The 12,465-nt window shown below is 42.0% G+C and overlaps 15 non-coding genes and 1 pseudogene across 15 annotated transcripts; all 16 read right to left on the bottom strand.

Annotated features, from left to right (window-relative positions):
• Positions 1 to 455: 455 nt before the first annotated feature.
• On the bottom strand, positions 456 to 619 carry LOC124450172. Its single transcript, XR_006949893.1, has one exon. It is a non-coding gene; the product is annotated as a U1 spliceosomal RNA (small nuclear RNA).
• Positions 620 to 945: 326 nt separating this feature from the next.
• LOC124450041 lies at positions 946 to 1,136 on the bottom strand. Its single transcript, XR_006949802.1, has one exon. It is a non-coding gene; the product is annotated as a U2 spliceosomal RNA (small nuclear RNA).
• Positions 1,137 to 2,001: 865 nt separating this feature from the next.
• Positions 2,002 to 2,165, bottom strand: LOC124449901. The gene has a single exon (XR_006949666.1). It is a non-coding gene; the product is annotated as a U1 spliceosomal RNA (small nuclear RNA).
• A 327-nt stretch (positions 2,166 to 2,492) lies between these two features.
• On the bottom strand, positions 2,493 to 2,683 carry LOC124450040. Its single transcript, XR_006949801.1, has one exon. It is a non-coding gene; the product is annotated as a U2 spliceosomal RNA (small nuclear RNA).
• An 824-nt stretch (positions 2,684 to 3,507) lies between these two features.
• On the bottom strand, positions 3,508 to 3,636 carry LOC124449971 (annotated as a pseudogene).
• A 207-nt stretch (positions 3,637 to 3,843) lies between these two features.
• Positions 3,844 to 4,035, bottom strand: LOC124450017. Its single transcript, XR_006949779.1, has one exon. It is a non-coding gene; the product is annotated as a U2 spliceosomal RNA (small nuclear RNA).
• An 873-nt stretch (positions 4,036 to 4,908) lies between these two features.
• LOC124450166 lies at positions 4,909 to 5,072 on the bottom strand. The gene has a single exon (XR_006949888.1). It is a non-coding gene; the product is annotated as a U1 spliceosomal RNA (small nuclear RNA).
• Positions 5,073 to 5,398: 326 nt separating this feature from the next.
• On the bottom strand, positions 5,399 to 5,590 carry LOC124449997. The gene has a single exon (XR_006949759.1). It is a non-coding gene; the product is annotated as a U2 spliceosomal RNA (small nuclear RNA).
• An 858-nt stretch (positions 5,591 to 6,448) lies between these two features.
• LOC124450155 lies at positions 6,449 to 6,612 on the bottom strand. The gene has a single exon (XR_006949884.1). It is a non-coding gene; the product is annotated as a U1 spliceosomal RNA (small nuclear RNA).
• Positions 6,613 to 6,941: 329 nt separating this feature from the next.
• Positions 6,942 to 7,132, bottom strand: LOC124450039. Its single transcript, XR_006949800.1, has one exon. It is a non-coding gene; the product is annotated as a U2 spliceosomal RNA (small nuclear RNA).
• Positions 7,133 to 7,970: 838 nt separating this feature from the next.
• LOC124450143 lies at positions 7,971 to 8,134 on the bottom strand. Its single transcript, XR_006949882.1, has one exon. It is a non-coding gene; the product is annotated as a U1 spliceosomal RNA (small nuclear RNA).
• A 332-nt stretch (positions 8,135 to 8,466) lies between these two features.
• LOC124449996 lies at positions 8,467 to 8,658 on the bottom strand. The gene has a single exon (XR_006949758.1). It is a non-coding gene; the product is annotated as a U2 spliceosomal RNA (small nuclear RNA).
• An 846-nt stretch (positions 8,659 to 9,504) lies between these two features.
• LOC124450131 lies at positions 9,505 to 9,668 on the bottom strand. Its single transcript, XR_006949874.1, has one exon. It is a non-coding gene; the product is annotated as a U1 spliceosomal RNA (small nuclear RNA).
• Positions 9,669 to 9,995: 327 nt separating this feature from the next.
• LOC124450038 lies at positions 9,996 to 10,186 on the bottom strand. The gene has a single exon (XR_006949799.1). It is a non-coding gene; the product is annotated as a U2 spliceosomal RNA (small nuclear RNA).
• Positions 10,187 to 11,024: 838 nt separating this feature from the next.
• On the bottom strand, positions 11,025 to 11,188 carry LOC124450120. Its single transcript, XR_006949866.1, has one exon. It is a non-coding gene; the product is annotated as a U1 spliceosomal RNA (small nuclear RNA).
• Positions 11,189 to 11,514: 326 nt separating this feature from the next.
• On the bottom strand, positions 11,515 to 11,705 carry LOC124450026. Its single transcript, XR_006949788.1, has one exon. It is a non-coding gene; the product is annotated as a U2 spliceosomal RNA (small nuclear RNA).
• Positions 11,706 to 12,465: the final 760 nt, after the last annotated feature.

Below are 12,465 nucleotides of genomic sequence, written 5' to 3'. Positions count from 1 at the left end.
TTTACACTACGAGCCGTTAAATGTCAGTGATACATAGAAATAATTACTATAAAAGCTAAACAAACGTACGACTAAGTAAGAAAAACGTTCGCAATGCAATATCATTACTGTTAACGTCGACGATACATATTATAATTTGTATATTTCATAATGTATATGCCGTCCGTCAAAATATACACACACGCCGGCCGTTTACGTCGTTGTTAAGTACAAGTAATTTATGTCAAATACAAGTAATTTATTCTTGCTAATAGATGATATAAATTTCTCCTGCATCTCGCTATGCATTTTGGGATAGGTCAGTAAAAAATTTGGCAGCATGCAACCTAACCCCGAACGAACAACGAATTTATATATGTCCCAAAGCGTGGCATACACAATTGACGGACTCTTCTCTATTGTGTTCTATTTTATTTGTTCTTTTCTCCGCTTCTTCCTCCCATCGTGAGAAACGAAGGGGACGAGCGCGAACGCAGGTCCCCACTACCAGAAATTATACGCTCGAGTTACCCACGTTAGGGGTAATCGCAGGAGTCAACCCAGTCGAAGTGCAATGAAAGGGCCTCATCCTGAGAGGACCTCCTAGCTGATCAAGGTGCCTCTCGCGTCAGGTAAGTATGCTCGAACGACGCACGGCGAGCATACTTTGTACGCGAACGTACGCTCTGTGCGACACGGTTGCACCCTCCCTTTACTTTTCACTACTTTTGCACTTGCAACGTACCGTCTGACGGCCTTTATTGTCTTCCTTTCCGACGGCGACGACGTCTTTTCGTCTTTCGCCGACTCTGTCGAAAAGAGACGTATGTTATTTAGTTAAATGTTAAACAGTTCGTTTCTCGGTTAGTTAGTTACAGACAAAATAAATTCGCTTAGCTATTTGATTTGCTGGCTGTTTTGTTTGTTTTTTCGTTTGTTTAAAGTAAATGTGTTTCCTTCCGCGAAGGGAAATGGGCCGAACTCGGAGGTAGTGCAATACCGAGACAACCCGTGGCCAGGGCGAAGCAAGCTCCAATCCCATGGCCGATATCCAAAATCAGTTTAATATAAGAGTCGGGCATTGCCCGACATATCAGATATTAAGCTGATAAGAACAGATACTACACTTGATCTTAGCCAAAAGGCCGAGAAGCGATACAGAAGAAGAGCTTTCGCCATTTTTCACTCTACAAGTTGCATGAGAAACACACGGTTCTATTGTATCTTTCGCGTAGAAATCATGCAACAAATGAAAAATCAAGCAGTACGGATAACGAAGGAATCATCCTTTACTACAATCGTCATGTCAAGCGTTCTTTCTAATCCAATGTACACCTGTTCGTAAAGAAGAACATGTTTGAAAATTCGCGCGTAATGCCGCGAAATGCGATCGTTTCATATGACGTAGGAAGCACGCGATGTCTGTCGCGAACTTGCTGCAGACGTGCTTTCTCATTGTAAAACAAACGCTTTGTGCTTGTGGGCGATAATGATTCGCATTGTATGCAAGTGCTGCAATGTCAACAAGGTCATGCTTCATGAAATCGGCAGACAAGCAGCTCAATGAACGAATTTTACACTACGAGCCGTTAAATGTCAGTGATACATAGAAATAATTACTATAAAAGCTAAACAAACGTACGACTAAGTAAGAAAACGTTCGCAATGCAATATCATTACTGTTAACGTCGACGATACATATTATAATTTGTATACTTTCATAATGTATATGCCGTCCGTCAAAATATACACACACGCCGGCCGTTTACGTCGTTGTTAAGTACAAGTAATTTATGTCAAATACAAGTAATTTATTCTTGCTAATAGATGATATAAATTTCTCCTGCATCTCGCTATGCATTTTGGGATAGGTCAGTAAAAATTTGGCAGCATGCAACCTAACCCCGAACGAACAACGAATTTATATATGTCCCAAAGCGTGGCATACAAATTGACGAATTTCTATATGTGTTCTATTTTATTTGTTCTTTTCTCCGCTTCTTCCTCCCATCGTGAGAAACGAAGGGACGAGCGCGAACGCAGGTCCCCACTACCAGAAATTATACGCTCGAGTTACCCACGTTAGGGGTAATCGCAGGAGTCAACCCAGTCGAAGTGCAATGAAAGGGCCTCATCCTGAGAGGACCTCCTAGCTGATCAAGGTGCCTCTCGCGTCAGGTAAGTATGCTCGAACGACGCACGGCGAGCATACTTTGTACGCGAACGTACGCTCTGTGCGACACGGTTGCACCCCCTCCCTTTACTTTTTCACTACTTTTTGCACTTGCAACGTACCGTCTGACGGCCTTTATTGTCTTCCTTTCCGACGGCGACGACGTCTTTTCGTCTTTCGCCGACTCTGTCGAAAGAGACGTATGTTATTTAGTTAAATGTTAAACAGTTCGTTTCTCGGTTAGTTAGTTACAGACAAAATAAATTCGCTTAGCTATTTGATTTGCTGGCTGTTTTGTTTGTTTTTTTTTGTTTAAAGTAAATGTGTTTCCTTCCGCGAAGGGAAATGGGCCGAACTCGGAGGTAGTGCAATACCGAGACAACCCGTGGCCAGGGCGAAGCAAGCTCCAATCCCATGGCCGATATCCAAAATCAGTTTAATATAAGAGTCGGGCATTGCCCGACATATCAGATATTAAGCTGATAAGAACAGATACTACACTTGATCTTAGCCAAAAGGCCGAGAAGCGATACAGAAGAAGAGCTTTCGCCATTTTTCACTCTACAAGTTGCATGAGAAACACACGGTTCTATTGTATCTTTTCGCGTAGAAATCATGCAACAAATGAAAAAAATCAAGCAGTACGGATAACGAAGGAATCATCCTTTACTACAATCGTCATGTCAAGCGTTCTTTCTAATCCAATGTACACCTGTTCGTAAAGAAGAACATGTTTGAAAATTCGCGCGTAATGCCGCGAAATGCGATCGTTTCATATGACGTAGGAAGCACGCGATGTCTGTCGCGAACTTGCTGCAGACGTGCTTTCTCATTGTAAAACAAACGCTTTGTGCTTGTGGGCGATAATGATTCGCATTGTATGCAAGTGCTGCAATGTCAACAAGGTCATGCTTCATGAAATCGGCAGACAAGCAGCTCAATGAACGAATTTTACACTACGAGCCGTTAAATGTCAGTGATACATAGAAATAATTACTATAAAAGCTAAACAAACGTACGACTAAGTAAGAAAAACGTTCGCAATGCAATATCATTACTGTTAACGTCGACGATACATATTATAATTTGTATATTTCATAATGTATATGCCGTCCGTCAAAATATACACACACGCCGGCCGTTTACGTCGTTGTTAAGTACAAGTAATTTATGTCAAATACAAGTAATTTATTCTTGCTAATAGATGCTCCTGCATCTCGCTATGCATTTTGGGATAGGTCAGTAAAAATTTGGCAGCATGCAACCTAACAACGAACAATTTATATATGTCCCAATAGATGATATAAATTTCTCCTGCTATTTCGTTCTGCTTCTTCCTCCCATCGTGGAAACGAAGGGGACGAGCGCGAACGCAGGTCCCCACTACCAGAAATTATACGCTCGAGTTAACGTTAGGCGAATTTCAATCGAAGTGCAATGAAAGGGCCTCATCCTGACCTCCTAGCTGATCAAGGTCGCCTTTTCGAACGACGCACGCCATCGACAACGTACGACGCACCTTCCCCCTCGCCCTCCCGTCTGGGCCTTTATTTTTTGCCGGGACGTTAAACGTCGTTTCCGACTCTTCGGAGAGTTAGTTAGTTAAAGTTAAATTCGCTCGAAGCTATTTGATTTGCTGGCTGTTTTGTTTGTTTTTTTTTGTTTAAAGTAAATGTGTTTCCCTTCCGCGAAGGAAATGGGCCGAACTCGGAGGTAGTGCAATACCGAGATAACCCGTGGCCAGGGCGAAGCAAGCTCCAATCCCATGGCCGATATCCAAAAATCAGTTTAATATAAGAGTCGGGCATTGCCCGACATATCAGATATTAAGCTGATAAGAACAGATACTACACTTGATCTTAGCCAAAAGGCCGAGAAGCGATACAGAAGAAGAGCTTTCGCCATTTTTCACTCTACAAGTTGCATGAGAAACACACGGTTCTATTGTATCTTTTCGTAGAAATCATGCAACAAATGAAAAATCAAGCAGTACGGATAACGAAGGAATCATCCTTTACTACAATCGTCATGTCAAGCGTTCTTTCTAATCCAATGTACACCTGTTCGTAAAGAAGAACATGTTTGAAAATTCGCGCGTAATGCCGCGAAATGCGATCGTTTCATATGACGTAGGAAGCACGCGATGTCTGTCGCGAACTTGCTGCAGACGTGCTTTCTCATTGTAAAACAAACGCTTTGTGCTTGTGGGCGATAATGATTCGCATTGTATGCAAGTGCTGCAATGTCAACAAGGTCATGCTTCATGAAATCGGCAGACAAGCAGCTCAATGAACGAATTTTACACTACGAGCCGTTAAATGTCAGTGATACATAGAAATAATTACTATAAAAGCTAAACAAACGTACGACTAAGTAAGAAAACGTTCGCAATGCAATATCATTACTGTTAACGTCGACGATACATATTATAATTTGTATACTTTCATAATGTATATGCCGTCCGTCAAAATATACACACACGCCGGCCGTTTACGTCGTTGTTAAGTACAAGTAATTTATGTCAAATACAAGTAATTTATTCTTGCTAATAGCTGATATAAATTTCTCCTGCATCTCGCTATGCATTTTGGGATAGGTCAGTAAAAAATTTGGCAGCATGCAACCTAACCCCGAACGAACAACGAATTTATATATGTCCCAAAGCGTGGCATACACAATTGACGGACGAATCTTCTCTATTGTGTTCTATTTTATTTGTTCTTTTCTCCGCTTCTTCCTCCCATCGTGAGAAACGAAGGGGACGAGCGCGAACGCAGGTCCCCACTACCAGAAATTATACGCTCGAGTTACCCACGTTAGGGGTAATCGCAGGAGTCAACCCAGTCGAAGTGCAATGAAAGGGCCTCATCCTGAGAGGACCTCCTAGCTGATCAAGGTGCCTCTCGCGTCAGGTAAGTATGCTCGAACGACGCACGGCGAGCATACTTTGTACGCGAACGTACGCTCTGTGCGACACGGTTGCACCCCCTCCCTTTACTTTTTCACTACTTTTTGCACTTGCAACGTACCGTCTGACGGCCTTTATTGTCTTCCTTTCCGACGGCGACGACGTCTTTTCGTCTTTCGCCGACTCTGTCGAAAAGAGACGTATGTTATTTAGTTAAATGTTAAACAGTTCGTTTCTCGGTTAGTTAGTTACAGACAAAATAAATTCGCTTAGCTATTTGATTTGCTGGCTGTTTTGTTTGTTTTTTTGTTTGTTTAAATGTGTTTCCCTTCCGCGAAGGGAAATGGGCCGAACTCGGAGGTAGTGCAATACCGAGACAACCCGTGGCCAGGGCGAAGCAAGCTCCAATCCCATGGCCGATATCCAAAAATCAGTTTAATATAAGAGTCGGGCATTGCCCGACATATCAGATATTAAGCTGATAAGAACAGATACTACACTTGATCTTAGCCAAAAGGCCGAGAAGCGATACAGAAGAAGAGCTTTCGCCATTTTTTCACTCTACAAGTTGCATGAGAAACACACGGTTCTATTGTATCTTTTCGCGTAGAAATCATGCAACAAATGAAAAATCAAGCAGTACGGATAACGAAGGAATCATCCTTTACTACAATCGTCATGTCAAGCGTTCTTTCTAATCCAATGTACACCTGTTCGTAAAGAAGAACATGTTTGAAAATTCGCGCGTAATGCCGCGAAATGCGATCGTTTCATATGACGTAGGAAGCACGCGATGTCTGTCGCGAACTTGCTGCAGACGTGCTTTCTCATTGTAAAACAAACGCTTTGTGCTTGTGGGCGATAATGATTCGCATTGTATGCAAGTGCTGCAATGTCAACAAGGTCATGCTTCATGAAATCGGCAGACAAGCAGCTCAATGAACGAATTTTACACTACGAGCCGTTAAATGTCAGTGATACATAGAAATAATTACTATAAAAGCTAAACAAACGTACGACTAAGTAAGAAAAACGTTCGCAATGCAATATCATTACTGTTAACGTCGACGATACATATTATAATTTGTATATTTCATAATGTATATGCCGTCCGTCAAAATATACACACACGCCGGCCGTTTACGTCGTTGTTAAGTACAAGTAATTTATGTCAAATACAAGTAATTTATTCTTGCTAATAGATGATATAAATTTCTCCTGCATCTCGCTATGCATTTTGGGATAGGTCAGTAAAAATTTGGCAGCATGCAACCTAACCCCGAACGAACAACGAATTTATATATGTCCCAAAGCGTGGCATACTTGATTTCTATTGTGTTCTATTTTATTTGTTCTTTTTCGCTTCTTCCTCCCATCGTGAGAAACGAAGGGGACGAGCGCGAACGCAGGTCCCCACTACCAGAAATTATACGCTCGAGTTACCCACGTTAGGGGTAATCGCAGGAGTCAACCCAGTCGAAGTGCAATGAAAGGGCCTCATCCTGAGAGGACCTCCTAGCTGATCAAGGTGCCTCTCGCGTCAGGTAAGTATGCTCGAACGACGCACGGCGAGCATACTTTGTACGCGAACGTACGCTCTGTGCGACACGGTTGCACCCTCCCTTTACTTTTTCACTACTTTTTGCACTTGCAACTTACCGTCTGACGGCCTTTATTGTCTTCCTTTCCGACGACGACGACGTCTTTTCGTCTTTCGCCGACTCTGTCGAAAAGAGACGTATGTTATTTAGTTAAATGTTAAACAGTTCGTTTCTCGGTTAGTTAGTTACAGACAAAATAAATTCGCTTTGCTATTTGATTTGCTGGCTGTTTTGTTTGTTTTTTCGTTTGTTTAAAGTAAATGTGTTTCCCTTCCGCGAAGGGAAATGGGCCGAACTCGGAGGTAGTGCAATACCGAGACAACCCGTGGCCAGGGCGAAGCAAGCTCCAATCCCATGGCCGATATCCAAAATCAGTTTAATATAAGAGTCGGGCATTGCCCGACATATCAGATATTAAGCTGATAAGAACAGATACTACACTTGATCTTAGCCAAAAGGCCGAGAAGCGATACAGAAGAAGAGCTTTCGCCATTTTTCACTCTACAAGTTGCATGAGAAACACACGGTTCTATTGTATCTTTCGCGTAGAAATCATGCAACAAATGAAAAAAATCAAGCAGTACGGATAACGAAGGAATCATCCTTTACTACAATCGTCATGTCAAGCGTTCTTTCTAATCCAATGTACACCTGTTCGTAAAGAAGAACATGTTTGAAAATTCGCGCGTAATGCCGCGAAATGCGATCGTTTCATATGACGTAGGAAGCACGCGATGTCTGTCGCGAACTTGCTGCAGACGTGCTTTCTCATTGTAAAACAAACGCTTTGTGCTTGTGGGCGATAATGATTCGCATTGTATGCAAGTGCTGCAATGTCAACAAGGTCATGCTTCATGAAATCGGCAGACAAGCAGCTCAATGAACGAATTTTACACTACGAGCCGTTAAATGTCAGTGATACATAGAAATAATTACTATAAAAGCTAAACAAACGTACGACTAAGTAAGAAAAACGTTCGCAATGCAATATCATTACTGTTAACGTCGACGATACATATTATAATTTGTATATTTTCATAATGTATATGCCGTCCGTCAAAATATACACACACGCCGGCCGTTTACGTCGTTGTTAAGTACAAGTAATTTATGTCAAATACAAGTAATTTATTCTTGCTAATAGATGATATAAATTTCTCCTGCATCTCGCTATGCATTTTGGGATAGGTCAGTAAAAATTTGGCAGCATGCAACCTAACCCCGAACGAACAACGAATTTATATATCGCGTGGCATACTATTTTATTTGTTCTATTTTCTCCGCTTCTTCCTCCCATCGTGAGAAACGAAGGGGACGAGCGCGAACGCAGGTCCCCACTACCAGAAATTATACGCTCGAGTTACCCACGTTAGGGGTAATCGCAGGAGTCAACCCAGTCGAAGTGCAATGAAAGGGCCTCATCCTGAGAGGACCTCCTAGCTGATCAAGGTGCCTCTCGCGTCAGGTAAGTATGCTCGAACGACGCACGGCGAGCATACTTTGTACGCGAACGTACGCTCTGTGCGACACGGTTGCACCCCCTCCCTTTACTTTTTCACTACTTTTTGCACTTGCAACTTACCGTCTGACGGCCTTTATTGTCTTCCTTTCCGACGACGACGACGTCTTTTCGTCTTTCGCCGACTCTGTCGAAAAGAGACGTATGTTATTAGTTAAATGTTAAACGGTTCGTTTCTCGGTTAGTTAGTTACAGACAAAATAAATTCGCTTAGCTATTTGATTTGCTGGCTGTTTTGTTTGTTTTTTTTCGTTTGTTTAAAGTAAATGTGTTTCCCTTCCGCGAAGGGAAATGGGCCGAACTCGGAGGTAGTGCAATACCGAGACAACCCGTGGCCAGGGCGAAGCAAGCTCCAATCCCATGGCCGATATCCAAAAATCAGTTTAATATAAGAGTCGGGCATTGCCCGACATATCAGATATTAAGCTGATAAGAACAGATACTACACTTGATCTTAGCCAAAAGGCCGAGAAGCGATACAGAAGAAGAGCTTTCGCCATTTTTCACTCTACAAGTTGCATGAGAAACACACGGTTCTATTGTATCTTTTCGCGTAGAAATCATGCAACAAATGAAAAATCAAGCAGTACGGATAACGAAGGAATCATCCTTTACTACAATCGTCATGTCAAGCGTTCTTTCTAATCCAATGTACACCTGTTCGTAAAGAAGAACATGTTTGAAAATTCGCGCGTAATGCCGCGAAATGCGATCGTTTCATATGACGTAGGAAGCACGCGATGTCTGTCGCGAACTTGCTGCAGACGTGCTTTCTCATTGTAAAACAAACGCTTTGTGCTTGTGGGCGATAATGATTCGCATTGTATGCAAGTGCTGCAATGTCAACAAGGTCATGCTTCATGAAATCGGCAGACAAGCAGCTCAATGAACGAATTTTACACTACGAGCCGTTAAATGTCAGTGATACATAGAAATAATTACTATAAAAGCTAAACAAACGTACGACTAAGTAAGAAAAACGTTCGCAATGCAATATTCATTACTGTTAACGTCGACGATACATATTATAATTTGTATATTTTCATAATGTATATGCCGTCCGTCAAAATATACACACACGCCGGCCGTTTACGTCGTTGTTAAGTACAAGTAATTTATGTCAAATACAAGTAATTTATTCTTGCTAATAGATGATATAAATTTCTCCTGCATCTCGCTATGCATTTTGGGATAGGTCAGTAAAAATTTGGCAGCATGCAACCTAACCCCGAACGAACAACGAATTTATATATCGTGGCATACTTGATTTTATTGTGTTCTATTTTATTTGTTCTCCGCTTCTTCCTCCCATCGTGAGAAACGAAGGGGACGAGCGCGAACGCAGGTCCCCACTACCAGAAATTATACGCTCGAGTTACCCACGTTAGGGGTAATCGCAGGAGTCAACCCAGTCGAAGTGCAATGAAAGGGCCTCATCCTGAGAGGACCTCCTAGCTGATCAAGGTGCCTCTCGCGTCAGGTAAGTATGCTCGAACGACGCACGGCGAGCATACTTTGTACGCGAACGTACGCTCTGTGCGACACGGTTGCACCCCCCTTTACTTTTCACTACTTTTGCACTTGCAACTTACCGTCTGACGGCCTTTATTGTCTTCCTTTCCGACGGCGACGACGTCTTTTCGTCTTTCGCCGACTCTGTCGAAAAGAGACGTATGTTATTTAGTTAAATGTTAAACGGTTCGTTTCTCGGTTAGTTAGTTACAGACAGAAAAATAAATTCGCTTTGCTATTTGATTTGCTGGCTGTTTTGTTTGTTTTTTTTTGTTTAAAGTAAATGTGTTTCCCTTCCGCGAAGGGAAATGGGCCGAACTCGGAGGTAGTGCAATACCGAGACAACCCGTGGCCAGGGCGAAGCAAGCTCCAATCCCATGGCCGATATCCAAAATCAGTTTAATATAAGAGTCGGGCATTGCCCGACATATCAGATATTAAGCTGATAAGAACAGATACTACACTTGATCTTAGCCAAAAGGCCGAGAAGCGATACAGAAGAAGAGCTTTCGCCATTTTTCACTCTACAAGTTGCATGAGAAACACACGGTTCTATTGTATCTTTTCGCGTAGAAATCATGCAACAAATGAAAAAAATCAAGCAGTACGGATAACGAAGGAATCATCCTTTACTACAATCGTCATGTCAAGCGTTCTTTCTAATCCAATGTACACCTGTTCGTAAAGAAGAACATGTTTGAAAATTCGCGCGTAATGCCGCGAAATGCGATCGTTTCATATGACGTAGGAAGCACGCGATGTCTGTCGCGAACTTGCTGCAGACGTGCTTTCTCATTGTAAAACAAACGCTTTGTGCTTGTGGGCGATAATGATTCGCATTGTATGCAAGTGCTGCAATGTCAACAAGGTCATGCTTCATGAAATCGGCAGACAAGCAGCTCAATGAACGAATTTTACACTACGAGCCGTTAAATGTCAGTGATACATAGAAATAATTACTATAAAAGCTAAACAAACGTACGACTAAGTAAGAAAAACGTTCGCAATGCAATTTCATTACTGTTAACGTCGACGATACATATTATAATTTGTATATTTTCATAATGTATATGCCGTCCGTCAAAATATACACACACGCCGGCCGTTTACGTCGTTGTTAAGTACAAGTAATTTATGTCAAATACAAGTAATTTATTCTTGCTAATAGATGATATAAATTTCTCCTGCATCTCGCTATGCATTTTGGGATAGGTCAGTAAAAATTTGGCAGCATGCAACCTAACCCCGAACGAACAACGAATTTATATATCGTGTTCTATTTTATTGTGTTCTATTTTATTTGTTCTTCTTTCCTCCCATCGTGAGAAACGAAGGGGACGAGCGCGAACGCAGGTCCCCACTACCAGAAATTATACGCTCGAGTTACCCACGTTAGGGGTAATCGCAGGAGTCAACCCAGTCGAAGTGCAATGAAAGGGCCTCATCCTGAGAGGACCTCCTAGCTGATCAAGGTGCCTCTCGCGTCAGGTAAGTATGCTCGAACGACGCACGGCGAGCATACTTTGTACGCGAACGTACGCTCTGTGCGACACGGTTGCACCCTCCCTTTACTTTTCACTACTTTTGCACTTGCAACTTACCGTCTGACGGCCTTTATTGTCTTCCTTTCCGACGGCGACGACGTCTTTTCGTCTTTCGCCGACTCTGTCGAAAAGAGACGTATGTTATTAAGTTAAATGTTAAACGGTTCGTTTCTCGGTTAGTTAGTTACAGACAAAATAAATTCGCTTTGCTATTTGATTTGCTGGCTGTTTTGTTTGTTTTTTCGTTTGTTTAAAGTAAATGTGTTTCCCTTCCGCGAAGGAAATGGGCCGAACTCGGAGGTAGTGCAATACCGAGACAACCCGTGGCCAGGGCGAAGCAAGCTCCAATCCCATGGCCGATATCCAAAATCAGTTTAATATAAGAGTCGGGCATTGCCCGACATATCAGATATTAAGCTGATAAGAACAGATACTACACTTGATCTTAGCCAAAAGGCCGAGAAGCGATACAGAAGAAGAGCTTTCGCCATTTTTCACTCTACAAGTTGCATGAGAAACACACGGTTCTATTGTATCTTTTCGCGTAGAAATCATGCAACAAATGAAAAAAATCAAGCAGTACGGATAACGAAGGAATCATCCTTTACTACAATCGTCATGTCAAGCGTTCTTTCTAATCCAATGTACACCTGTTCGTAAAGAAGAACATGTTTGAAAATTCGCGCGTAATGCCGCGAAATGCGATCGTTTCATATGACGTAGGAAGCACGCGATGTCTGTCGCGAACTTGCTGCAGACGTGCTTTCTCATTGTAAAACAAACGCTTTGTGCTTGTGGGCGATAATGATTCGCATTGTATGCAAGTGCTGCAATGTCAACAAGGTCATGCTTCATGAAATCGGCAGACAAGCAGCTCAATGAACGAATTTTACACTACGAGCCGTTAAATGTCAGTGATACATAGAAATAATTACTATAAAAGCTAAACAAACGTACGACTAAGTAAGAAAAACGTTCGCAATGCAATCGACATTACTGTTAACGTCGACGATACATATTATAATGTATATTTTCATAATGTATATGCCGTCCGTCAAAATAATTTATGTCAAATACAAGTAATTTATTCTTGCTAAGTGATATAAATTTATGCATCTCAAGCTATGCATTTTGGGATAGATGATATAAAATTTGGCAGCATGCAACCTAACATTTTGAACGAACAACGAATTTATATATGTCAGCGCAACCAATTGACGAACGAACGA

This window comes from Xenia sp. Carnegie-2017, unplaced genomic scaffold, assembly GCF_021976095.1.
Source record: "Xenia sp. Carnegie-2017 unplaced genomic scaffold, XeniaSp_v1 HiC_scaffold_23, whole genome shotgun sequence".
NCBI lineage: Eukaryota > Metazoa > Cnidaria > Anthozoa > Malacalcyonacea > Xeniidae > Xenia > Xenia sp. Carnegie-2017.
Note: the sequence above shows the minus strand (reverse complement) of the source record. Positions and strands in the feature narration are given on the sequence as shown.